The sequence below is a fragment of the Mchenga conophoros genome, linkage group LG11 (assembly GCF_057382185.1).
Source record: "Mchenga conophoros isolate Kocher_MC1m ecotype Shallow Benthic linkage group LG11, M_conophoros_male_GT1.1, whole genome shotgun sequence".
Classification (NCBI taxonomy): domain Eukaryota; kingdom Metazoa; phylum Chordata; class Actinopteri; order Cichliformes; family Cichlidae; genus Mchenga; species Mchenga conophoros.
The window spans coordinates 12,379,168-12,405,426 of NC_140536.1; the positions used below are offsets into that span (position 1 = coordinate 12,379,168).

Consider the following 26,259-nt stretch of genomic DNA (forward strand, 5'->3'; position numbering starts at 1 on the left):
CCAGCTGTCTAGTAAAAGAATCCTTCATTCCTAAACATATTTAGTGTTATTCATTCCATGCTTCCACACTTCATCAAACTTTTTTTCCCATTAAAACTGGGTGTATAATAATTCAACACTGATTCATATCACACCCCATATTGAACTTTCATTGTCAGTCATTAATTGTAAAAGGTCTCTTTACAATAAAGCCAGATTGCACAGTGCTTAGTCTGAATTTCTGTGACTCGGGAGTCAGAAGGTCACAGTCTACGTCACAGCCTCCGTCACTGAACGGAAAACCACAGGTGTTTACTTGCCTGTCCTTAGACAACATACCAAAACACCTGCATCATCATGTGTGACTAATAAATAAAAAAAGACTGTATTAATGTGTGTTTGAGACCATTTCTGCTTTATTTATATAGCACCAAATCACAAATACAGTTACCTCAAAGTGCTTTTTATTGTAAGGTAAATCCCTACAGTAATACTTCAGTTAACAGTATCTGGATAGCATAGGGAAAGGTGTCAGGTTTTTGCCAGATTTGTGTGTGTTTTCTTAAGGGCATGACATTCTGATACTGTTTATGTGCTGTTCTCAGACCTTCTAAGAACTCACTGCACACCAGGTGGATACCAAGTTTCAGATTTTCAGATACCTACTCTTTGGGAATTACATTATGCTAGATGTAAGTAAAAAATCACCCATTAACCCATCCCCACTAATTATATATATATATATATATATATATATATATATATATATATATATATATATATATATATATATATACATGTGTGTGTGTGTATATATATATATATATATATATATACTTCTTAGCAACAAATCTCTGTGAATGTCATGTTTAATAGAAGAATTTCACAGCAGACGTCTGAGTTAGCTGAGCAGAAAAAACACAGGTGTTACTTATAATATTAACAATGGCACCTATTCCATTTGAGTATCCCAATACGCAATAATGACAGTGTGATAGTGAGCCAGCACACACATTGTGAGGACCCTGAAGCTGGAAACAGAAGCAGCCTGGAAATTCATTCATCATTTTTAATCTCATTTTGTCATATGACAAAATTTCTTCTGTGATAAAGGACCATTACCTTTTCTCTAGCTTTAATTCCAGTATAGACCTTGAGATTGAATAAGATCACACCTTAATTATTCTTATTAAAGCTCAGGTAACTTTAAAACATATGCAAGGGCTTCGGGGGCTTAAATAACAGAGTGCAAAATAGTTCATGTGAAATATTATGTGCTCGTACTCAGTGCTTCCACTAGTTGTCAGTTCACTAAACTCCAACTTTCAATCAGACTTTGAAGGCTGTTTGTACAATATGCATTGCTAGAGTTTAACATGTTGGTGGGACACATTGGAAAAATGTAGCAGGAAAACATATGCAGGGAAATGTTATCCTAGTCTTATAAATGGACCTCCAATTTCCAAGAAATGGATATCCAGTCTAAGCTATCCGGGAGGAACGTGTAAGAGTGGACTTGCATAGCTCACCACAGAATTACTATACCTTCTTTTCTCATTCCTCTTCAGTGCTTTTGACACTGACTATTTTCTACCTGGCTGCTCGAGGACCTTTATATGAGTCAGTTTACTCTGCTGTAAGGGCACTGGTGATGCTACCTGTTAAACATAATTGAATATTATGTAGCATTGGGTTTAGCTCCATAGGTTTCAACGGGTTACTTCACCCCACCAGATGGAGCAATCTGCACGTTTTGTTACACTTTGCAACCACAGCTGCATCACGTCTGCATGCGCTGCTATGGCAACCACTACAGACACAGCTCACAAAAAGAGCGAAAGAAAAGTTTTATGTTAGAGTAAAAATGTTGTAATGTTGTGTTAAGGAAGGATGTTACAAAACCTCTTCAAACACTGGAAACCTGTTTCCATAATAATGATAGCAATAATGATAATAATAGTAATAATAGTAATAATAATAATAATAATGATGATGTCAGAATCCCCATTGTTTGCCTCAGATTGTTTGTTTAGTTAGTTCTTTACACACTGAGTAACAGTACCAGTGGATTTGCACCAGGATTGGTGCCGTTTTGATATTGTACATGAACAAGTCTTTATCCATGGATTTTTTTTGTTTTTTAGAGACCAAATCATTACACTGCACACAGCTGAGAGCTTTTCTGACAACACAGCATATTCCTTTCTTTTTAAAAGAACATTAAAATTCTGAAAATACCACAAACTCTGAATTTACAGCTAAATTAAAGTTCTTCTCTTGTAAATTTTTACATTTACAGTCATATGCTAAGTGATGACTCAAAGTAAAGGCAGACAGCTAAGTTTTTAAAGAAAACAGAAGTGGTGAAGGTGTTAGAAGGTGAGAACTTTGTCATTTCTTATTTTACTCTGAGTATACTGCACTTTACCTTTTTGTTTTTACTTTACCTATAATACATATACTTGTACCAAGCTGTTCACTTACACGCATTAAATATTGTACAACACACTATTGCTTTCTACGCCTCAGTCATTCAATCTGGTCCAGTTTTTTTTAGTGCTTTCTTTAGAATGACTCGGGTCTCTGCAGTGCCCCACTTCTCCCTCCAAAATGCACATGTGTGCCTGCATTAGTTTTTCCTTTATTATACCAGTACTGGTCAAAGAGCATGAGGTCACAGCAGTCCCAAAATGCATCACCTCACTGCGTAAACACACATCTTTGTTTTATAGGTTAGTCTCTGTCAACAGGGTGCTGTAATGTCTGAGGCCTCTGAGAATACACACACCTTGATTTAGTTTAAAAGATAACATTTTCAAAAATGTACAGGATATCAGAAACCCACAACCTCTTTATGAATTTTGGGGTTGTGGGAAAACCTCCAGGCTATATGTGTCTGAAGGTTTTTAGGACACACAGCAACTACTTTATTCAGTGGTTTCCCTCTCCATGTTGACTCGTGCTAAAACTGGAAAACTGGACTCATTTGAATCATGTTTCTTTATTATACTTTAAACTCAGCTATGGCGTGCCTTTACACTTTGTCCCATCCATAGTAAATAAAGTCACAGCTTGCAAATGGATGGCATGTGCAGCAGCATTCCTTCAGACTAGGCTCTTAATCCTTGTCACTCCAGTTCTGACATTTCCTTCAGGAGATCTGGGCCAAAATGGGGCTGATCGAGTTTCAGATGGATCTAAATAAAGCTGCCTTTCTTTCTTAGAATCCAAGGCTAAATAAGTGTAAGGGATTAGAGTAAAACTGAATAGCGGGAAAGAGAGATGTGTCATTACAGCGCGACTACTACCTACAGTAGCTTGGCTTGGTATGGAACCTGCCAGGGCATCATAATCATAATGAAAGCTAAGAAGACATATTGAGACATTAGCAGGGTGACCTAATATGAAGGCCTTAAGTTTTCGATAAACAGTTTGAGCATGTGAGTTAAAACAGCGCGGTGATGAATTCATGGGGGGAGCTCCTTAGTTTTTTGGCTGCAAATACAACAACATATGCAGACAGCACAGCTGCAGAAAACTAAGGGTCTCTCAACCCTCAGACACCCCCTACCCCCACCCTTCCCTACTTTCCAACGTCTCCATACTTTCCTAGAAACATTACCTCACACCACATTAGAGCTTGAGGTATCACCTGGGGAGTACATTTCTGTGCTTACTTGAGCTCTGTATCTATGTGTTAGTGTATGTACTGCATGTTTGAGTGTGGGGAAAGTTTTCTTTTTTTTTTTTAACCAAAAAAAGCAGCTGCTCCTAAAACGTGTCTGTTTAAAAGTGCCATTTTACAACACTGGGTGGAGTGCAGCAGACTTAATCCTCCTTTCTCGCTTTTCTTGGAAATTTGGTTCTCCAGCTACTTACTGCGCCCCCCCCCCCCCCCCCCCCCCAAAAAAAAATAAATTTTCTGTAACCTTTGCCCCCTTTGTGATATCAAAACCTCTGCCACTCAAGATTTTTATCATAAACACCCACAATAAAACCATCCAGGTTCCTATCATCATGCAGCTGACAATAAATGCATGCTCACTCCATCACTGCGCTCAAACTGCACTCAGCACAAGATGTTTCTCCATCAGCACTTGCAATGAACTGCAAACCAAGAGGTGTTTCATTTCAGCCCCACCTTTTCATGATATGGCGAAACAGGCTAAATATTGCACAGAAAATGAATGCCATGTTACATCTGGAAAGACGAAGGGTGTTTCCACTTAAATATTGTGATTTGGGTTAATGCAGATCTAAATGAAGGACATAAGGAAAGAGGAGTTAATTGCTCCTACAGGAGAGGTTGCTGTTCACAAAGCCATGAAATACAGAGAGCATAACTCAACACGTTATGACTGCTGCTGGTCATCTAAACATCCTCATGGCCAATGCTTTTGTGAGTGACTGTGTATAACAGCAGTCAAACAGCCATGATTTAAATTTCAGTGTTTCCCCAGCCCACCCAGAGAGAAGAGAGAAATCAGACCAAGAGTGGTTTTTCTCTTGATCTCACTATATATTTATCAGTCTCTTTCTGTCCTATCTTCACTATTGTCTGATCTCTCGTTCTGCTTTGTAACCCAAATATCTACTGTCTGAGAGACCCCTTTCATCTGCAGGGCCCATATAAACCTGTTTCTTGCATAATATCTCAAAATACTACATAATTTTTTTAACATGAGTCAACATAATCACAGTAAAACTGCTCTGGATTACAGTTCAAACCAGGTTGTTTAAGACGTGACACTTTATTACCCTTAGGTATAAATATGCGTGTGAATGGCTGTCTGTATATATTATATTAGCTCAGAGTGGTTACCTGTCTTAGGTCTTAACATGACAAAGTCTAGCTCACTCTAGGAACTATGTTAAACAATAACTGGATTTAGATCTTAAACAGCAAAGCATTACATGATGTCTATGAATCTGAAGCAGCAGTGTTCTGTCAGGGCAAGCAAGGTAAGCAGTGAAATTGAAAAAGAGTCATCAATTACAACAAGTGAAAGCAATTTTTCTCCTTGGATCTCGAAAAGCTTCTTGCCCGTTTCCATTCATCTTTAAATCACTGCCATCTTGTGACACAGTTGGCTACTGTCTCTGGAAGCAGTCGTGACTTTGCTTGACCCTGAGTCACTGGAGTCGTATAGCACTGTGGTTTTTCTGTGCATGTCTGCATGCATAAACAGTGGCTTGAGGTTGTTAAGCTGAGAGCATAGCTGCTTCTTCTGGTTGTGTGCACATGTGCATTACGGATAAAACAGTGGTGTTTGATGTGAGATTGATGGAAGTCCAGTATGCAAGACAAGATCCACCAGCTCTGCCTTCACTGCTGTGAAACAAGTTAACAAGCACTTTTAGAGTACCAAGTATGAAAATCACTTGTTTTTTTTCTCTTATTAGAGAGGTGAAAGGAAATGTCATGTAAAAAACACGTCTTCTCGGAATATTAATTGGTACGGACACCACAGAGCTTTATGAACATTTATTCGTACCATATATAAAAAATTTAAAAGATACTATGGGTTATAGATTGCTTTTCAAAAACTTTAAATGTTTTGATTTTCTTTTGCAAATCAGTATCATAGTGCTGAGGGCTTTGTGTACACCCTTTGTGTGTGAGGTTAATTATGCCATCATGTTGTCTGCTGGTGTTGTGGCTGAACCTGAGAAACTAGTTAGTTACCGTCTTTCCCCTCAAACGTACACACACTCGTTTGCCTTCCTCACTTAAACGCACAGACAAGGGCACTCACACTTTTAAAGTATGTTAACAAACAGTTGCACACATGTGAGTCCCACTAAATGGGCCTTCAGAGTGCCTGAGCCTGTTTAGTGTTCCTGAACTGTTGCAGACCCTCAACAGCTGATGTTTGGAAAAGTGGTTAGCACTGCTGTCTCACAGCAAGAAGGTCCTGAGTTCAATTTCATCATCAAGCCAGGATTTTTCTGTGTGGAGTTTGCATGTTCTCCCTGTGTTTACATGGGTTCTCTCCAGGTACTCAGGCTTCCTCCCGCAGTCCATAGACATTCAGTTAGGGGGGGATAGGTTAATTGGATTAAATAATTTGAAACTCTAAGTTGTCCATAGCTGTGAATGTGAGTTCTCTGTGTCTATGTGTTAGCCCTGCGACAGACTGGCGACCTGTCCCGGATGTACCCAGCCACTCTCCACAAGACTGGATAGGCTCCAGTGGGAGTTCAGCTGCAACAGGAATATTAAAATGTTCGGGGACCAAGTTGTCAGTTACATGCAATCTGTTTGTGATAACATGGCAATGAAGTCTGATTAATTAGTGAAAACTGATTTACTTAATTACTTTCATTCAGCCACATAGATGCTCACCAATTTGCCAATAGAGAAATTACTTGAAAATCACTTGTCAATAAAAATTTATTCTTTTATCTGGAAAAATCTTTTCTCACAACAAGAGGACAAAAACAAACAAACAAAAAAACAAAAACCCAAAACGATTAGCCACTAGACTTTCAGCTATCCACTGAGGCCAAGGCATACAAACCTCCTCTGTTTCCTTCCCTGTCATTTTGTCCGTCTCTTTTAGACCCTCACTGCTGTGCCGGCTGAGAATATGTTTATATCTGTTGTGGTTTACCGAGTGTTTAGTCTAGCATAACACCAAAGCCGGCCAGCAGCCCTACAGCTTAAGTGTGTCAGTCTCAAAGGCCCACTTTGCCCCTGGGCAGCTACGTTGAGAATTTGTGCAATTAAAAAAAAATGCCAGCAGCATGTGTACAAAGAAAGAAAGACAGAAAGAAAGAATGATGGCAATCTTGAAACAAACTTTGTGAAAAGGGATAATTCCCTTTGTGTAATTCCCCACATACTTTCAACAAAAAGCATTTCTGACTGACTACATGATGAAAAAAAACACTGCATGATATTTAGAGAATCACTGTGTCCCTCACCACTTTAAACAACTTTAAAACTGCTAACTATAGTCAGAGTGGTTTACAGAATATGAGCTATATCCTAGTAGTTATTACACTTGCCTTGTTCCCTTCTTTTTCTTTTTCTTTTAAAGACTTAGCTCTGTTATTAGATAACCAGGTTAGACCGACACCGTTTGGAGGGAGTCTGGTAGAGTGAGAGAGAGCAGGGGTGATTTTCCCAAACAGATTTAGTGCCTTGATCTCCTTCAGTCTATTGTTCAGTGGATGGAGGACTAAGGGTTTATAATGTTACTGAGCTTTTGGGAAAGTCACCTAATGCAGCCTTGCTTGGGAATGAAGTGTACTCACTTCACTGATGTGAGTGTAGGAACAACAAAGAGAAACTGACCCTTATTTTTCCAGCTTAGAAACCAAAACATTTAAAAAAAATTAAAGATTTAAGAGATAAGATAAGAGATGCAGCACAGTGGAAACACCCACAAGAAGCACCCATTACTAACTTTTTAAGCATTTAGAAAAACTGACAAAGAAAGTGGTTCAGCTTAGAGTATGATACAGTGCAACTGATTATTTCTTACTTTCTGTTCACTTGCACTTCTGCAGTAGGGCGCAGCATCATCACGGATTATTGCCTCAATATTGACATAACCTTAGTATGTTTAATGTGTTTAACTTCTGTTCAGCTGCTCTTTAAAGTTTATATCTAACAAGTCAATCACATGTCAGAAACCTGTCACATTTAGATGCAAACAGGAGGATCTGCTGAAGTTCCAGTTAAGATACAAAGTGTTGAAGGAAACATGGTTTGGTTGTCAGTGCTGGACAGGCTGGAAAGTGCTTTACAGAAAGATATGTATGAATTTGACTGATCTATTATTATTGCTACAATTTCCTTTACTTTCCAGATTTTCTATAAATTATATGATAATTTTTATTTTATTTTATTTTTTATTTATTTTTGAGTGATTGTTCAAGCCCAAGAAAAGGGCTGATGAATGCCTATAAGGATTTGAGTGACCATATCATCAAAAACTGAAGTTGAGATGATTCATGAAAAATACTCCACTCTTTTCTTACCTGTGTTGACAGTCTTCATTTTCTGGATTTTAATCAGTATGTGAAAGGAAATGATTAAAAGCACACTGAAAGTGCTGTAATTCAGAGGAGATTAAGCACTTCTAAAAATGATCAGATGGAATGATGATTCAAATGTCAGTAGACATTAAAAAGCTCTTTGGTTTCTAGTAGTTTAATTCCCAGCAACATGGCACTGTGAACTTGCATTAAGGTTTTTCTTGCTCAGCTGTGTTCATTTCATCTGAAGGAGGGTGTGGCAGATTGGCTGTAAAGCCTCGGAGCTGTTTCTTTCTGTTTTGGAAACAGCCCTGCATTTCCATAAGCGCCTACATTTTATGAACCAGCAGTAAATCGTTTTATGTGTCAGCAGCTTATTTAAGTAAAACCATTAAAAGATGAAGTGAGGACCATGAAGACAACTGTTTCTTTCATTATGTCTTTATAGACAACACGCTGTCCAGAGAGAAGAACAACATCACGAGTGGCCGAGATGGTGACCTGCTGTCTGTCAAGATCCACAATCACTGTCAGTCTTTTGTGGTCTTTCACAGATGTTTTATCATTACTGAGCTTATTTTATGTTTTATTTTATGTTGTTTTGAAGGAGATCAGAAATACTGTAAAAAAAGAAGTTAGACAGCTGCTGTTTTTAAAGAGCTTTTACTTTCCACTTTCTATTTGCCACTTATAACAAAATCAAATACAAACCCTCAGTGCTGATTTGCTCACGGAGTGTTTTGAGTGATTCTTGAAGTGGAGAATCCTTATTTGTCCATATTTAGTAGGAAGTGCACATTCATATCCACAACAGACAGGCTGTTGAATAAGCCATGGTGAGACAGCTTCCAACGACTTCTTCATGAACTTTAGCGGTGCATTATTTCCACAGGTGAACTCTGAAGGTTTTAAGTAGGTCCTGATTAATCCCCATTTACCTTCTTAGGCAGTCATTGTTCTGACTCAACCGAGGTCTAACCAGCCAATCAGAATCCAGATTATCCTAACGATAATAAATATAAATGCAACAAATATAAGCAGTGTCAATTTAGCACTGAAAAATGTGTGCTGCATCTCAAATAAGACTTTTATTCTGACTGATCTAATTCAGTCCAAAGACTCAGATTTCTTGTTTCTGACTCAAACTTGTTAGACTAAAATGGACCACACATGCTTTTTGCACATTTTAATCATCTTTCTGCAGATACATTTTCTGCTGTGTTTGACCTTGATTATGCTCAATTATGCTTTTTTTTCTCCCCTGAACAATGATGTAAATTTCATTCTTGCCTTTCATGGATTAATGACGGCATTCACTGTTTCAAGTGCAGAGGTTGGAAAAGCATTTGTGGAAATACACAAACCTCGAGGTTCATCGTAATCATGCAAGAGAGCTCTTTACATTCTTAATATTGTGAAAAAAGCAAGAGCCTCGTATTTTTTAAACTTCATTCATGACATCTGAAAGAATCCAAATGTTTTACTTGACAATATCACAAGCATTAGAATAGAATAGAATAGAATAGAATAGAATAGAATAATCCTTAATTGTCCCACAGGGGGAAATTTGGTTGTAACAGCAGCAAAAAAAACACATACACAACAGAACAGGACACAGGACATAGAACAGAAACACACAAAATGTTTACATATTTACATCATGGACAATAGTTACCGAAACAGTGCTTTACAGTTATTAAAATTAAAGTACAGGTAAGTGGCAAACCCAGGTTGTAGTGTGCAAACGGAGCAGGATACTGAAAGATGTTTAAATAGCTAAGAATATTTAGAATAATTCGAAAAGTACAGATTGTGTATCGTACCTGTGCATTAAAAAGCAGACATGTAACTTCCAATAAGTTAGTATATATAAACTAAGAAAAGTAATGTGCAAGTTATAACAGTAGTAGTTGTTCTGTTGATTAGTGCAAACTACAGCACTGATGTAAACATCTATGTTTGTTGGGAGCAGTTTTGGTTGTACAGTCTGACAGCTGCAGGGAGGAAGGACTTCCGGAGACGCTCCTTCATGCATCTAGGATGCAACAGTCTGTCACTGAAGGAGCCCTACCGTTCAGCAACATTCACACGCATGGGGTGGGAGACTTTGTCCATCAGAGAAGTTATTTTGGTCAGAGTCTTCTGTCTCCCACCACCTGCACTGGATCCAGGGTCCATCCCAGAACAGACTCACATAGCAGACAGGTGTGGCCCAGATCGGGTGTCAAGCCGGCACTGCTGGCTGACTTCTGGCATGGTAAGTGGTATGTCATCCAGATGTGGGCCAGGTCTGGCAGTGATGGCACTATTTATGTTCCTATTTTCCTGTTTTAGTTAGAAGACCCAAATTCCATGTTGCAATACTATACTGCTATGGTATCCAACGTTTCAAATGCAGGTTTGACAGGTTTGTGAGCGTACACTTTATCCAAAACCTGGTGAGGGTTTACCACTGGGTGGCGGTAGCTCAGGAGGTAGAGCACGTCCCCTACTGGTCAGAAGGTTAGTGGTTCGATCCCTGGCCCCTCCAGTCTGCATGTCAAAAGTATGAATGAATGTAGTTCGACAGCGCGTAGTTTGAGGAAAGGGTGTGGATGTGGGGAGCTGGCCTTCCTGATGAGTTTATTCAACCTCCTTCTCTCAGCTGTCAATAAAGTGCTGCTCCAACATACAACACTGCTAAAAAAAATGGCAGATGCCACCACAGAGTCATAAAAGGTCAGTGATGGCACTATTACTTAGCTTTACGTGGAAGATTTATAAAGAGTCAAAAGTTGAGAACAGCAATCACCTGATTTGATCTGATTTTATCTGTTTTGATTTTATATACTGTTTTGTTTGTTTGTTTGTTTGTTTGTTAATTAGTTAGTTAGTTTATTTGCTTGTTTTAATCAATTTTAAATCATGCTTTTTATTTGTTCTTGTTTCTAATGTCTCTGTAAAGCACTTTGAATCACCTTGTTGTTGAATTGTGCTATACAAATAAACTTGCCTTGCCTTGCCTTGCCTTTAAAAGCACTCCCTGGACTCCAAATGACCTCAGCAGAGTCCACTCCCTGGATGTTCACCAGTGTCTGCGTCTCTGGAAGTCCACCACCAACTCCTTGCTTTTCCCAAGGAGTGCATTATTACATGTGTTGCTCCTGCTCCAACTATTCACTAAAACAAGAGTGCAAAAGCTTTCTTTCCTTTATTAGTAAGAGGCTCCATTGTATCAGAGAAAATATTATCCCTCCTTTATTCTCTCTGAACTCACACCTTCTGGTCGCCAGTCTTAGAGTGCTTTCTACTAGTATCTTTGAAGACTCTCATCTGTTTGCTAAATAAAATTCAACTGTCCTCCTGCCAACTTGAATTTTACCAGCATCACTGTTCAAAAAGGTCATTCGCACCACTGGGCTGTGTTTTCTCTGGATAATTAACGACTCTTTAGCATCTGGATGTGTCCATTCATATTTTAAACAAGCTGTTACTGTTATTGTTAAACAAGCTTCATATTTTAAACAAGCCATTTACACTGACCTTTCCCTCCCTCTGGATTTTAGGCTGATTACAAAATTGCCTTTTATTTCCAAATTTTTAGAAAAAGCGGTGGCCAACCAGTGCACGGAGGTTCTAACTACACATCTCATTTTAGATATGTTTCCGTCTAGTTTCTGTTAGACACAATCTACTGAAACAGCTCATCTTAGATTTTGAAATGATATCTCAGATCATAAAGATGCAGGTGGATGTTTGGTTCTTATACTCTTGGATCTTTCTGCTGACTGTCGATCACAGTATCCTGACTGAGAATCCTAAAACTTGGGTGGGCATCTCCGGGTCAGCTCTTAATCGGTTCTTTTCCCCTTTCTCTCACAGGAGCGTTTCAGTTGCTTCTGATAATTTTGTGCGCTCTTCTGTTATGTGTCACTCTCTTGCGGTGTCTTGTGTGCCCTTGGCAACTTTGTTCCCACGCTAATTGGAAATCTTGGATCCAATTCATCTTCATTTCTTCTCTGGATGTAACTTTTGATCGGGCGTACAGTTTTGATAAGCATGTTGGGCGTCTTGTACAAACTTGTTTTTGTCATCTAAAGAGCATTTCCCACAAATATATTGCATTTCATTGTGAAATGCAAATGATTACACATGCTTTCATTTTGTCACACCTTGATTATTGCGATTTGTTATTCACTTGCCTGAGCAAGTCATCCCTGTTTTCTTGCAAATGATTCACAATGTGGCTGCAAGGCTTCTCACCAGGTCGTCTAAAACACCACTGATTCTGTTCTCTTTATGCTGGCTCCCCATAAAGTTCAGGGCTCAGTTTAAGAGTGTGGCGATCACTTTCAGAGCTCTTCATTGTCAGATACTTATTACAGTTTTTCTCGATTGCTTAAACACTATAACCAGGCCTCTAAACTAAAATTTCAAAACCGTAACGCTACTGTTCAAAAAGCTCACCCATTTCCCTGAACTATAAACACTATTCCCTGCTTTGACACATGACTCAAATTTGGTGAACTGTTACTGCAAAACTCTACACACAAATCCCTACATTTTACAGTGCTTACACCATGTAGTCATTTAGAAAGCACTAGCATGCAATAATGTTAACTTAAGTCAGCATAGCTTGAGCTCAATTAGCACACAATTAACCAGGTGGAAACACTAGGAGTCAAAATTTAGCACACACCAATCAGAACCTGCGATAGATAGATAAAAGGGCCAAAGTCAGCTCATTCAGGTTTGAACAATGGATCCAAAGAGATGCAAAGGAAGAGGACGTGGTGGAGAAAGAGGACGTGGTGAAGGAGGTGGAGAACGACGGCGACAAGGAAGGGGAAGAGCAAGGGCAAGAAGACAGTCAGTCTCGGATGAAATTCGAGCCACTTTAGTTCACCATGTCCTTGTCCATGGGATGACTATGAGGGAGGCTGGGCAACGAGTACAACCAAATTTGAGTCGCTTCACTGTTGCCTCCATCATCAGAACCTTCAGGGAGGAAAACAGGTAGGTGTACTTGCAGTAAGACTGCTTTGTACAGTAACTTGTAAGTTACTGAACTTATGTGTCTTGAGTTTCAGTATGTTTCCATTATTTGCCTGTAAAATGAATGTGTGACAGTTACAGTAATGAGTGCTTCTATTTTTGTAGGACACAGAGACGACCACCTGGTGGAGGCAGGTTAAGGCTTTTGTCGGAGGAGCAAGAGAGGGAACTTGTAAACATGGTAATTGCAAATAATGTAATCCGCCTGCAAGAGATTCAAAGGAGAGTGATTGAGGATGATCATCTTTTTCGAGGCATAAATGCCATCAGCCTCTCCACAATTGACCGAAAGAATCAATTCCGGATGAAACAGGCATACCGAGTCCCTTTCGAACGAAACTCTGACAGAGTGAAAAACCAACGTGTGGAATATGTTCAGGTATGAGTTTTGATACTGTATAAAGTATTGTGTACCATCACAGCATGGCAGTTTATGCTGCCATTTCAGCACTCTTGAACTGTGGTTCAGGGTACCGATTGACTCTACTGTGTTATGTGTTTTGCAGAGAATCTTTGAGATTGAAGGACGGCCTGTTCCCCATGAAATAATCTTTGTGGATGAGGCAGGTTTTAACCTGACCAAAAGAAGGAAAAGGGGGAGGAACATAATTGGCCATCGGGCTATTGTAAATGTCCCTGGTCAGCGTGGGGGGAATGTCACTATGTGCGCAGCCATCAGCCAACGAGGGGTACTCCACCGCCATGGCGTACTAGGACCCTATAACACTATGCTTCTCCTTGCTTTTCTTGATGGTTTAAGACAACATATGTTCCAGCTGGACTACAGGGAACCAGCACAGCCAGAGCAGCCTCACTACGTTGTTGTGTGGGATAACGTCAGCTTCCATCGCGCTGCTCTGGTTCGTGACTGGTTTACCAATAACCCAAGGTTTTCTAATATCTTTCTGCCTGCATACTCTCCCTTTCTAAACCCGATAGAGGAGTTATTTTCGGCATGGCGGTGGAAAGTGTATGGCCGAGAACCTTATGTCCGTGTTCACCTCCTTCAGGCCATGGAAGAGGCCTGCCTAGACATATCAGTAGATGCATGCCAGGGGTGGATCAGGCATGCAAGAGGATTTTACCCCCACTGCCTGGCTGGGGCCAATATAGCCTGTGATGTGGATGAGATTCTCTGGCCTGACCCAGACCAAAGACAAGATGCTGAGGTGGGATAATGTTTCTGGTGTGTGTTGTACTGTATAGTACATGAATGACAATGTGCCACTGTACATACATTGGTTGCGTCTTTTGTGTTTATCATGTGACAAGGGTTTTGAAGGGGAGAACCATAAGCAACCTATTTGTTTTGGAACTATTGTTTTGAATTAATTGTACCAGTGTGCAAAACTCTGTTGTAGTGTGTGTGTTTTTGAGGGCTTGTGTTTGATGTCTGAGGGCAAAGTTTGGTTTTTCAGCAGGAGTGAATAGTTTTGGGTGTAGAGCTTCATTTTGACCTGGAAATAGGATGTTTGGGAAATTGAGTGAGATGTTATGGATTTGTGTTTACAGTTGTGAGGATATGAGGCGTAGTTTCAAGAAATGTGTTTTAGCAATCGAGAAAAACTGTAATTCACACATAACTACCATTTCCCTGAGATCACCTGACCAGTGCTTGTTAGTGGTGTCCTGGTTAAGGACAAAAAGAGACTGTACTTAATATTGCTGGACACTGTTGATGCCTTTAAAAAGAAGCTTAACGCCCATCTGTGCAGTCATGGTCTTATTTGGTTTTAGCAATTTATACGATTTTAATGATCTAATTTCATATTTTAAAGCATTTTATACCTTGTTAATGAAAAGCACTGTATGGATACAATTTACTTATTTACTTTACAAGAGGAAGTCATTAATAAACTCATACTATGACCTATTGTAATATATAATCTCAATGCTTTACACCAAACCCTCATGATGTATAACTGTGCCTAACTGAGTCTCCACTAACACTGTGTTTCAAAGAAAAAATATAACACATCTTTCAGTACACAAACTACGCAATATTTATTCAGAGTGCTTAAAAGTGTATTGTGATTTTTCATTCCAGTATTTTGGTTATCAATGTCATGCTTACACATATTACACATACATATAATAAAATAACAGCTAGAGCCAGACACCACATGCTAAATAATCACATCAGTGATTTACGGTAGAGTAATAAATAGTCTGAAAATGAGTCCGAAAAGGTGTAAAGTGACAATCCCCACCAGTCTTTCCAGGGTAGCGGGGTGTGAGAGGAGCAGGTCCTCAAAGGAGCCATCAGAAAGACCAGACCCACAGATCTTTCCTGACAGTCTCCATCCCAGTGGTTTATGCAGCGAGTTTTTCTTTCACACCATGAAAAGAGGCAGCATCATTCAGCAGAAACTTGGATGGCTGCCAGAAGACTTTGTGAGCTGTGACTACAGCAAAAATGAAAGCATCGTCTTACTGTCAGGCATGTGGGTTGACATGTGATTTGAATTAACGCATTCTTAGGTATTACTAAGTAAAAATGGTTGCCAGTAAAAAAATAACTTTCTTTTTTACTCAAAAACAGTGTGAGGACATGGCATATCTGTGAAAACATGTATAGTCTAAACACATTTCCCTTTGTAGTCTTCAGGTCATACTGACAGTTATTACATGCAGTAATGTATAACGGACTACGTCTTTAAACAAAATAAAGATACAACACAATAAAGGAATTAGGGTGATGATTGCTTTGTTAATGAGAGCATTCAGCGTCTACTAGTTGCAAACTGCAGAACTGGTATATGGTGTTAGTATTCTGGGTTTGCTTTAATCCATGCGGCCTATTCATGCTCTAGGAGGGGCACAGTGGTGCAGTTGTTAGCACTGTTCCCTCACAACAAGGAAGTTGTTGGTTTAAATCTCCCGGCCTGTCGGGGACTTTCTATGTGAGGTTTGTTCTTCCCGAGCTTGGGTAGGTTTTCCTTGGCTACCTTCCTCACACAGTCCAAAGACGTGTATTTCAGGGTACTTGGTGATTCTAAATTGCTCATAGATGTGTGGTAGATAAAACAGTGTACAGAATAAAATGTTGCATGAATCTTTGGGCTGTACTCTAAAGTACTTTGAGCGGTCAGCAAGACCAGAAAGGAGCTACATAGATGCCAGTCCATTTCAGTCGCTGTTAATATAAAAGTGTGTTTGTGGTTCAGTTTTGATATAGTGGGGAATGATGTGAAGCCAGAGAGCTGCTGTAGCTCACTTCTCTAGAGTGGATGCTTTACTTTGCAACATGGACATTTTACAGGTGTCAGACCAGCTGCTGTGCACGTAGTTGCTCTCCTTAATGTTCTTTCTATTACCATCTAATATAGAAATCATGTAAAAGGACGTTTTATTGGTAAGAGGCCTGTCCCTTAAAATCTAAGATGCTGCTCAGCGTGATCTTGTTCTGCTGGTACTGACCGTAATACAACCTGCTCTCTCTTTCTTTTTCTTCCTCTCTCAGAGTGTCATGACTTCTTCATTTCTGACTTTTCTTTTTATTTGTTTGACTTTTTTTCCCCCACTCTTCCTCTTTGTGACTGGGGTGGGTAAGAATTTACGTCTTTTCTCCTTTTTGTGTGGCGAGAGAAGAAAACATGCTGTCCTGCTGGGAGGAGATGGATGTGAAAAAGGGTTTACTCTGATGTCACACACATGCTGGTGGAGTTACAGCTGATGAGCATTCAAAGCTTCTAAGAAATACAAACACACACACACACACACACACACACACACACACACACACACACACACACACACACACACACACACACACGAAGGCTGACGTGCGCTTTCAGTCCTCAAGGAACCAGGAAGTCCCCTTGTTGTTCAAGAAACATCTGGAGCACATCCCTGAATCCCAGGTCCCCATGGCAACCCTAAATCAACACCCAGCACACTGCCTGCCTTAAGATACAACGTGTTGCAAGATATGTTCACCCGACCTGCTATGAACCAACATTGGTAAGTGACATAAGGTGAGATTTATGTGGACTAAAATTTTTTTATCTGTTCTCAAAAGGAATTTGCAAGCTTTTCTCAGCAGTATATAATACCGCCCTACATGACAGTTTTAGTTAGGGAGCTAACTAGTTGTTGTGTTTGCAGTCAGATTATTTTTTTAAGCAGCAGAATGAGTTTCCCTGAGTCTCATGTGTAAGGCTAAATGGGGCATGTCTGAACTTTCAATGTTAGCATTGAGTCTGAGGTCATTTCCCCATAGTCTGATCCCAGCCGTCCCCACTTAACTTCCCTCAAATCCCTTGACTCCCCTTAGGGTAAAGTCAAATAGTTTTTTCTCTGCTGGTTCTTGTTTAAACATGTACAAAAGAAAGTGTTTCAAAAGTAACTTATCACGTCAAATATTCATCAGACGCACCACTTACTAAATTCACAGTAACCTCTCCTCCTTTATTCTCCGAGCCTGAAGTCCATGACTCATTTCCGATCTTCCCTTCCAAAGGGGAGTCACAGTGATAGGAACCACAAAGACATCTGAGATCACAGTTCACTGTGATGCATCAGTTATAATCAAGACACTGACCCAAAATGAAACTTGTCTAGAAATCTCAATGCTCTAATCTTTCTGTTAGAGTAATGTTTCATTTGGCCTCATCGAGAAGCTCCTGATTTTTACTGTGAATAGAAACCAAATATCATCTCAGTTTGGCCACTGAGAACAAAGATTGTGTGTGTCACTGTGTGTGTGAGTGTTTGCAAGTAAACATTTGAATTTGAGCATGTTTGAAAAGTCCCAAAGGCTCAAGTCAAGGCTATGATGAATGGATTCTACAGGGGGGCCTCAAAGTCTTTCTCCAGTGCTGGTTTTCGCCAGCAGTCTTGAAGTGTTGCATCTGTCTTTATAATATTTACTTGTGTCTGCAACCACATAAAGGTCACAAATCTGAGCTGTGGGCAAAAGCACTTTATCTGAATGAAGGATAAACAGAATCATTGTCTGAAGTACAAAAATGCTTCTGGTGGGAAGCATTGAGGAAACATAATCTCATAAACAAATTGCACAACACCTAGAGATATTAGAAGTAATTGCAAAGCATTACAGTTTTTTCTGAATGCTTAAACCCTAACTGTGATTCCTGTAGCACAATCTCTAAAACTATTCAGACTTATAGCAAAACCACTCACTGAGTTTGCAAAACTAAAAGCACAAAAACTGCTTTGCACTCAGTTTGCAATTTTGTAACACACACTTTGCAAAACTGTAGGCACAATTCACTGCACAACACTCAATTACCAAATTTCCAACACACTCCTAGCAAAAGTATACACATGTATGGCTGTCATTAACACTAACTTGCCAACTGTCTGGCACACTTTCACATGTGAAAACTTTTTTAGATAATTAGTTCACTTTGCAATCAGCCTAAGCACTATAATACAGGTAAGCTGTGTGTGCGGAGTACAATGGAGGGAGCAGAAAGAGTGAGAAGTAGAGGAGGCCGAGGAAGAGGACGTGGAGGTGAAGAAGTAGGATGAAGAGGACGACAAGGACAAGGAGGAGCAAGAGGAAGACGAGGAGGGGGGAGAGGAAGATGAGGAGGGGGGAGAGGAAGGGTAGGAAGAGTAAGAAATAGAATTGCTGATGACATCAGAGCTACAATAGTGGACCATGTAATCAACCGTGGAATGACCCTGAGGGTAGCTGGCCAACGGGTCCAGCCTAACTCGAGCCGCTACACTGGAGCAAGCACCATAAGGACATCTTGAAATGAGAATCGGTTAGTACAGTCACTTCGCACAAAGATCTGTAGCACTGCCATATGCCAATGAGAAACACACCAATACCATTGATGTAAAAATACTGAAATTGTTACTTTACAGAATTGCTAGATGACCAGATGCTGGGGGCAGAGGAAGCATGTTCACTGCAGACCAAGTAACCCATATAGTCATTATGGCGATTGCAAATAATCCTATACTTGGAAATAAACACTTGTGTTTGTTTTGATGTACTTGAAGTTTGGATCCCTCTATGCTTATGGATCTATGACAGAAGTATGAGCTCAAACTGACATAGCCTACCTTGTGCACAGAGAAAGCAAAAGCCAGATGTGTTTTGTATTCATACCATCAGTGTGCAGTTGGCGCATTGTGTGCTTAGTAGATGATGGCTTGTGTGTACTGTTTGATACGGAAACACCATTTTTACGAAGGTGTGAAGAGTTAATCTAGCTGTGTTTGCTTTTGCAAGAGAACTACAATGTTTTGATTATTGGGTGACAGATTTTCTTATTTGTGTGAAGAGTTTTGCAAAATTAGCCAATAGTTACAAAAAATGTGCTTAAGCAATCAGGAAAAACTGTAATTCCAACATCAGGCCGGGGTCTTTCTGTGTGGAGTTTGCATGTTCTTCCCGTGTTTGCGTGGGTTCCCTCCGGGTACTCCGGCTTCCTCCCACCGTCCAAAGACATGCAGCTTGTGGGGATAGGTTAATTGGATAATCCAAATTGTCACTAGGTGTGAATGTGGGAGTGCGAATGGTTGTCTGTCCCTGTGTGTTGGCCCTGCGACAGACTGGCGCCCTGTCCAGGGTGTACCCCGCCTCTCGCCCTATGACAGCTGGGATAGGCTCCAGCACCCCCCCCCCCCCACGACCCTGAAAAAGGATAAGCGAATGGATGGATGGATGGATGAATATTAAAAATTGAACTTGACGAGCCTGATATTAAAAGCTGAATTAGAGCGGGCTCAAAAGCAGAACTCAAACACAAGCAGTAAGCTGAGGCAGAGGATGGAGTGAAGCTGGGAAGACTGGACTGGAAAGCTGCAATCTGAGCAACCTGAGGAGAGCAAAGACATGCCTGGCGAACAAGGGTGTGTAGTTTTGTCTCTGATATGTGGGTGCATCACCTGAAGTACTCAACATACTACAGAAAGTGATTGGTGAATTAGTCACAGGTGCACAGAAGTAGAGGAATTGAGGAACAGTCCAAAAGAAATGAAGAGCAGGGACAAGAAAACAGGAAACAGGTCTGGTGGTGGGGTGTTTTGGCTCAGCTGCATGGGAGGGGTGGTCCAGTGGGTTCAGGGGCAGTGTTAGTCTAGGGCTGGTTAATGCAGCTTGTCCACTTGTCTAATTATGCCTCCCCTGTCTTTAAGAATGGTAGTATGCTGGGACCAGGGTGCCGTGTGTAGGACTGGAAGCAACATCTGAAAGAGAAAGAAACCTAACAGTTAATAAAAGTCAATAATAAAGGTCTTTGTGAGACTGGTGTCTGTCTCACATTCCCATCTTCCCCTTGACGACAAAGTGAATACATGTGTTTCTGTAAACATTAAACTTTCCCTTCAAATATAATCATATGACATCTCTTTGAGTAAGCCCACGATGTTCTCCAGAAAGTAAATTTAATTCATTTAGGACATTTGATGCAGTTAGAACCAAGCATGATACCTTGTAAAATGTTTATCAGTGCACTGCTCGCCATTTCATCTCAGTCCTGGAGGAGAGCATTTTGGGAGATATGAATAGGTAGCATTATGTGGTCTTAGAACAAGTTATTTGAAATTGCTCAGTGCAATCAAGGCCTCGACACCCTGAGAGAAAAATGTCTCTACAGTTTCTGCAACATGTGTAGCAGATCAGAGACCTACAAAGGCCACAATCCAAACCACTTTGGCCTTAAAATTGTTGAGGGTACATATTGTGGGCTAAAGCTCATGCTCATGTGACAATCTAGGAAAGGCACATATTTCCATCTCCCCTGCTTTGAAGCCTGAATGTGCATCTGTGACTGGTAAATGACACGCTTCCGCTCACTTTGAATACATTTCTCTTTTAGACGATCCTTGTGACTTCTGTTTAAATGACTAATAAAACTGGCTGCCAACCTTAACAGAAAAATGACCAAATTCAATTTTGGGGGGATGGAAGCCCATTTGACCTCATGAGAAAATGCTGGAAACAGGGCAGATGTCTCAGAGGAGAGTTGTGCATGTTCACATGAGAACCTGGGAGAGAAAAAAAACACAATCATAGCAATCAAGAGGTCAGCTTGGATTTCACAGAGCCTTCTGATACATTCACATTGGTTTGGAATGCCATAAAATGATGTAATTATACAAATATATGATGATATTAAATAGATATAGTTTCAGTAAATTCAAAATTGGTCATAAGATATCACTGGATTAATTAAAAGCCTTCAGCAGTTTTATAGTGTCTGCACTCATGTGCTGGTATTACATTTCATTCATAGGGCACTAATGGATGTGGAGCTTCGTGTCATCTTGACTTTCTGACCCTTTCACAATATGTGTGTCTTTGGGATTTTTTCTGCTTCTTGTTATCAAAAACATGCAACATTTAACTAAAATATTAGGTACATTTGATTAAGAACTCAACACCTTATTTATTAGAATAGTCACTGTTGTAATCTGACAGTGATTCTAAGAATTTGCCACACAACATAACACTATTTAAAGTGGGTTGTGACAGTAAAATCTGTATAATGTGTAGCCTGTAAATATGCATCACTTAAAATGACCCTTAAAAAGTCTGATTTAATGTATTTTCTTTCTCTGGACTTTTTAACCATATCTCATCCAAGCCATCAAGAAACGAAGCCAACTTAGTTTTTGAGTCATCATTTGGTGAGATATAGTTAAAAACCTTTCCACATATGTCAAATAGCTATTGTGGGTTAAAGTGAAGAAAACCAAGAAAACCCATAATAGAGAATTTCGTATGTTTCCCATGGATCTAGTGCAGTTTCTGTTTTACAGTGATTCAGTGTCGTTGGAGAGTGGATGCATTTTGGTAGACCAGAGAAGCCACACTTGTGGTGTTGGTCTCTGTTTCGTTTCAACAAAACACAAACTGTCCCTCTGCATTCAGTTAGAACTATCTGTTGTCTTGATGTGTGCGCCTCATGCCTCCTTCATCTTAGGGCTTTCCCAGCCTTTGACAGTGTCCTCTACATCAACTGTTGTTTGACTTTGGTCTTCAAACACGTGAAACCACCCAAACCTCATTATTCCTTATCATCACTGAAAACACTGAAGAAACACTGCATTTGTAAATAGTTTTAACTGTGGATCTTAGGCCCACAATTAACTCTAGCCTCAGCTTTAGCATCTGTTCCACACGGTTTTTGCAGAGAATTTGATGGATCCTTTAATGTGTCCAAAATCCCCAAATTGTCATCATCTTTATCACCAGATCCAGAACCTGTGGTGAGTAGACCTTCCTGTATAGTTTACAAGAGTCAGTGGTCCTTTAATCAGCCTTCACTGGGGAGAGGTCAAATTCATTATGCTTTGTCAAATTAGACATTGTGCAATGTGCACTTTGGGATTGAGCTAGTATGTATTACACAAAGAAAACAGAGAAGACCCATGGCCATGGCAGGGAGACTGAGTAAACTTTGCAACTTGATTATTTAAAACTGAATATAAATGTATTCATCTAAAAGGAACAATGCATATCAATCAACATACCTATACCATATAAACATACCAGAAACATTCAAAAGGCTACTTTTCACCTATTCAAGCAGGTCAAACAATCATTCAGGAAAAAAAAAACCACACATACACTCACACACAGAATTGGACAGTGTGCAACAAAATATAAAATAACAGTATTACAATCAACAGCACACTAAGAAAGCACAGGACAACAATTTAATATGAAAGCATAAAGCACACATATCACACACATACAGCACAAGCAGGGACCTGAGGGACAACGTAGCAGACAAAGTCAGAGGTATTTTTTCCTCCATCATATTATGTTTCCGAGATAATTCTTCCCTTCGGTCTGTCTTTGAATGCTTCTTTACTTACCTTTAAGGAACCTTTAACATTTAACGCACAGAGGTGACAAGAACAAATGTTTACGTGTAAAAGAGAATTTGGTTCCTCTAAAATGTAAACTGAATATTGTAGATGTGGCAGTTGCAATATACTGTGTAAAAAAAAAAAGTTAACAGTAATAAAAGTTAAAAATGCTCTTAAATGCAGAAATGATTGTGCATATATTTTGTGTACTTTTTATTTGCTATACTTCCTCTAGTTATGTCTCAAGATACTGGCTGATTTTATTTTCAGTAAAAAAGATTAAAAAAAGCTTTTCAAATTTAATGATTTAAAACTTCGGGAGCTCTTTCACCCTGAAAGTGGGCCAGGTCCTCACAAACTGAGTATGTAATCAGTATTATGTCCCCATAATGTGATAATTACAGGTGTGCGCACACACACACACACACACACACACACACACACACACACACACACACACACACACACACACACATTTGTGCATGCACGCAGACTCATGCACACTCATGCCCCCCCTCGCCCACACACACACACACACACACACACACACACACACACACACACACACACACACACACACACACACACACACACTACAATCTTCCGAGCACTGTCTTCCCAGATGTGATCTCATTTCCACTCACAATCATGATGAGAATCCCGCCACAGCTGGAGATCTCCTTTCCTCTCATATCCCTCTCATATTAAATGCATCCATACACACACCATCCACAGAGAAAAATGTGCATCACTACATACAATTGAGCATAATTTTCTGATGCATTTAAAACCACATGAAAGAGTGGTTCACCAGCTTTTCATCATTTTCATTGTTAGACTGAAGTTTAAATGTTTGTGCCACTAAAATCAGTGGGAACAACAAAATCTCTTTTGTCCTCATTCTTGTATCTTATTTCTTTGGCGGCACTCTCCAGGAATTAAATTTGTAATATATTTTCTGACCCAATTCAGTTTAAAAAAGATTTCAAAACTTCCAACAAAGTATGCTTTACATCACAGGATTTTGTGTGTAAATCACGAGTCAGCTAAACCTTGGGTGGCCTGTTATTTAGCCCTGGGGGAACAGACGTCTGGACTCTACCAATGTTGCCCATCAAAGCTCCACTCAGCAATTCCAGGTACCACAGACAGACAGACAGAATACAATCAAATATTTGATACTGAATACCACGGACAACTGGTATAACATTTACATGCTATAACGTGTTTGAAATGCAAAAAGACAGATACTTTGAACACCATTAAGAACCAGTTGAATTCCCCCTGAGGCATAAGAACACATGGGAGTTTTTAAAACAATTAGCTCTGCTGAATGAAGCTCATTATGTGGTTACAAAGCTCTGAAAGGAGGAAAAGGAAGTGAAAGGTAAGATGGGGATAAGGAGAGAGTAGAAGCCATGGGAGTAAACGGCAAACTACATGAGTGAGAAGAAAATGCCAAAAGGGGAACTCATATTAGAGGAGAAGCGAGTGGTGAAGACTGGAGGTAATGCAGAAGGTGGAGGCTCTGCTTAAGTTATACAAATTAAAGTTGCTATAATTCCCCAACATAGTTAGAAAACCCATGAGGCAGGGGCGTATGGGGTGCATCAAACTGAGGAAAAACACTCCATTCTGACATGTGGATTTGCAAAGACCCCAGACCCAAGTTATTGTATACTGATTTAAAATCCACAGAGAAAATTGTGTTTATAAAGGAGCTAAACAGATGTGAGCTTAGACAACGAAAAAGTATGAAAAATTGTTTTTCAGTAAAGAAAACAAGAAACCAGTAAGCAGTCTTTGAAGTGAAGGGACCAGTTGCAAAGGCAATACGGTCACATTGCCTCCCATAACCGAAGAAAGACTCTCAGAGAGAAATCCTGACGGCAACTTTTTGTTTTTTAATGCCACTATTCCTTAATCCACAGATGTGTATATCTTTGCTGTGAAGTTCATGTATGTAAACAAAGAAAAATTAAATACCAGTAATTAAAAATCCAAAGCCAGTACTATAGAATTAACTAAACTAACTTAACTGTATGATTTTAGACACACTGTAAATGCTGTATCCAACTTTGCGGGCAGTTTTCCCTCCAATTGAGGAGGTTATAGTTTAAATAATACTCTGTCAGAGAAAACAGATCGCTACTGTTGCATCTGTTCCATGCATCATCTTTAATATAACGTGAGTCGCACGTCTTTCTGTTTCTGGTCTTAAATTTTCCATCCCAAGCAAGACCTTTATAATCATATCAGCTACAGTATTCAGACTGCATGTTTTTGCAACATTATACTTTACACAGTACAAACCTAGTGTTCACTTCAATATACTTACAAATTCACCTATTTACCTACAATTTAAATCCACTAGCAACAGCTTGTGTTTTACAGTTTTGTTTTGGCACACATATATTTTACATAATTATTACTAGCAGTCTGAAAGTAAATAGAGTGTTGGATGACCATGATGCATGCCAGCAATCAGAGGCTGATGCACTTGACTGGGACAAAGAGAATTATTGAATCAAATAAACTTTAAGTCGTGCATTTGCTAAAGATGTTTTGTTGTGTCTGTCTCACTCTTTCTGATGCACAGGGTTAAGTGTATTTAACATTATAAATGCTTAGCTGTGTGATCAAGGTATTGCCAGACTTTGCCAACTTTGCCAGAGGTAACTGTAAATAGACCAAAGAGCCATCATTTGCAGGCCTAGTTCCACTAACTATTGGTCCTGGTGTGTTATACTTCATTAAAGTTTCTTCAGGTGATGCTTCATTATTCCAGTGCTTAAAAGCCAAAAACATGATATTGCCATTGGAGGTTAGTAAAATATGCAAAAATGAACTCTGTAGTGCAGGTAGGTTAATGGTAAGAGTAGGGCTAAGGCTTAAGGGTAGGCATTACAGTTACAAAACCCTAAGAAATGCATCAACCAGCTGAGAGGGACAAAGAGGGTAAAACTTAGTCAGCTGCTGGAGTCAAATCGCCAGAAGGGAGCCATTATCCAGCAACGATGCTGAGCAGTGTTGTAATCTATTTGGCAGAATTAAAGCAGTGGTGGCGTTAACTGCTGACGCACTGAGAGAAAATCTGGCTTCTTCTGTTCTTCTGTTTTGCCCACACGTGCTGTTCTCCTTTATATCCTATGAGCAAAACAGAGGAAACACTACTGGGCGCAGTTGTAAAACCAACCAATGTACTATTTTGTTCTGTGTACTATGTACCTGTAGCTGGGCCGAAAGAGATGATCTATCTAAGCTTGTAAATCGGGCTTTACAGTTGAAATTTAGAAATGTTTCTTGAATAAGAGAAACAGGAACACAAAATAGATTTGACATATGATTTTCTATTATGAACTACAGTCATGTGAAAAAGAAACTGTTCACAGAACTCTGTGTAGTCATGTGAAAAGTTCATACTTAGTTTTTACAAGGGTAAGTATAACTACTAGGTGC

General features: G+C 39.7%; 1 long non-coding RNA gene across 1 annotated transcript; it reads left to right on the forward strand.

Moving 5' to 3' along the window:
* Nucleotides 1-12,747: 12,747 nt before the first annotated feature.
* LOC146563682 (uncharacterized) lies at nt 12,748-14,045 on the forward strand. The gene is made up of 3 exons (XR_014894264.1): nt 12,748-12,960; nt 13,105-13,378; nt 13,506-14,045. It is a non-coding gene; the product is annotated as an uncharacterized LOC146563682 (long non-coding RNA).
* Nucleotides 14,046-26,259: the final 12,214 nt, after the last annotated feature.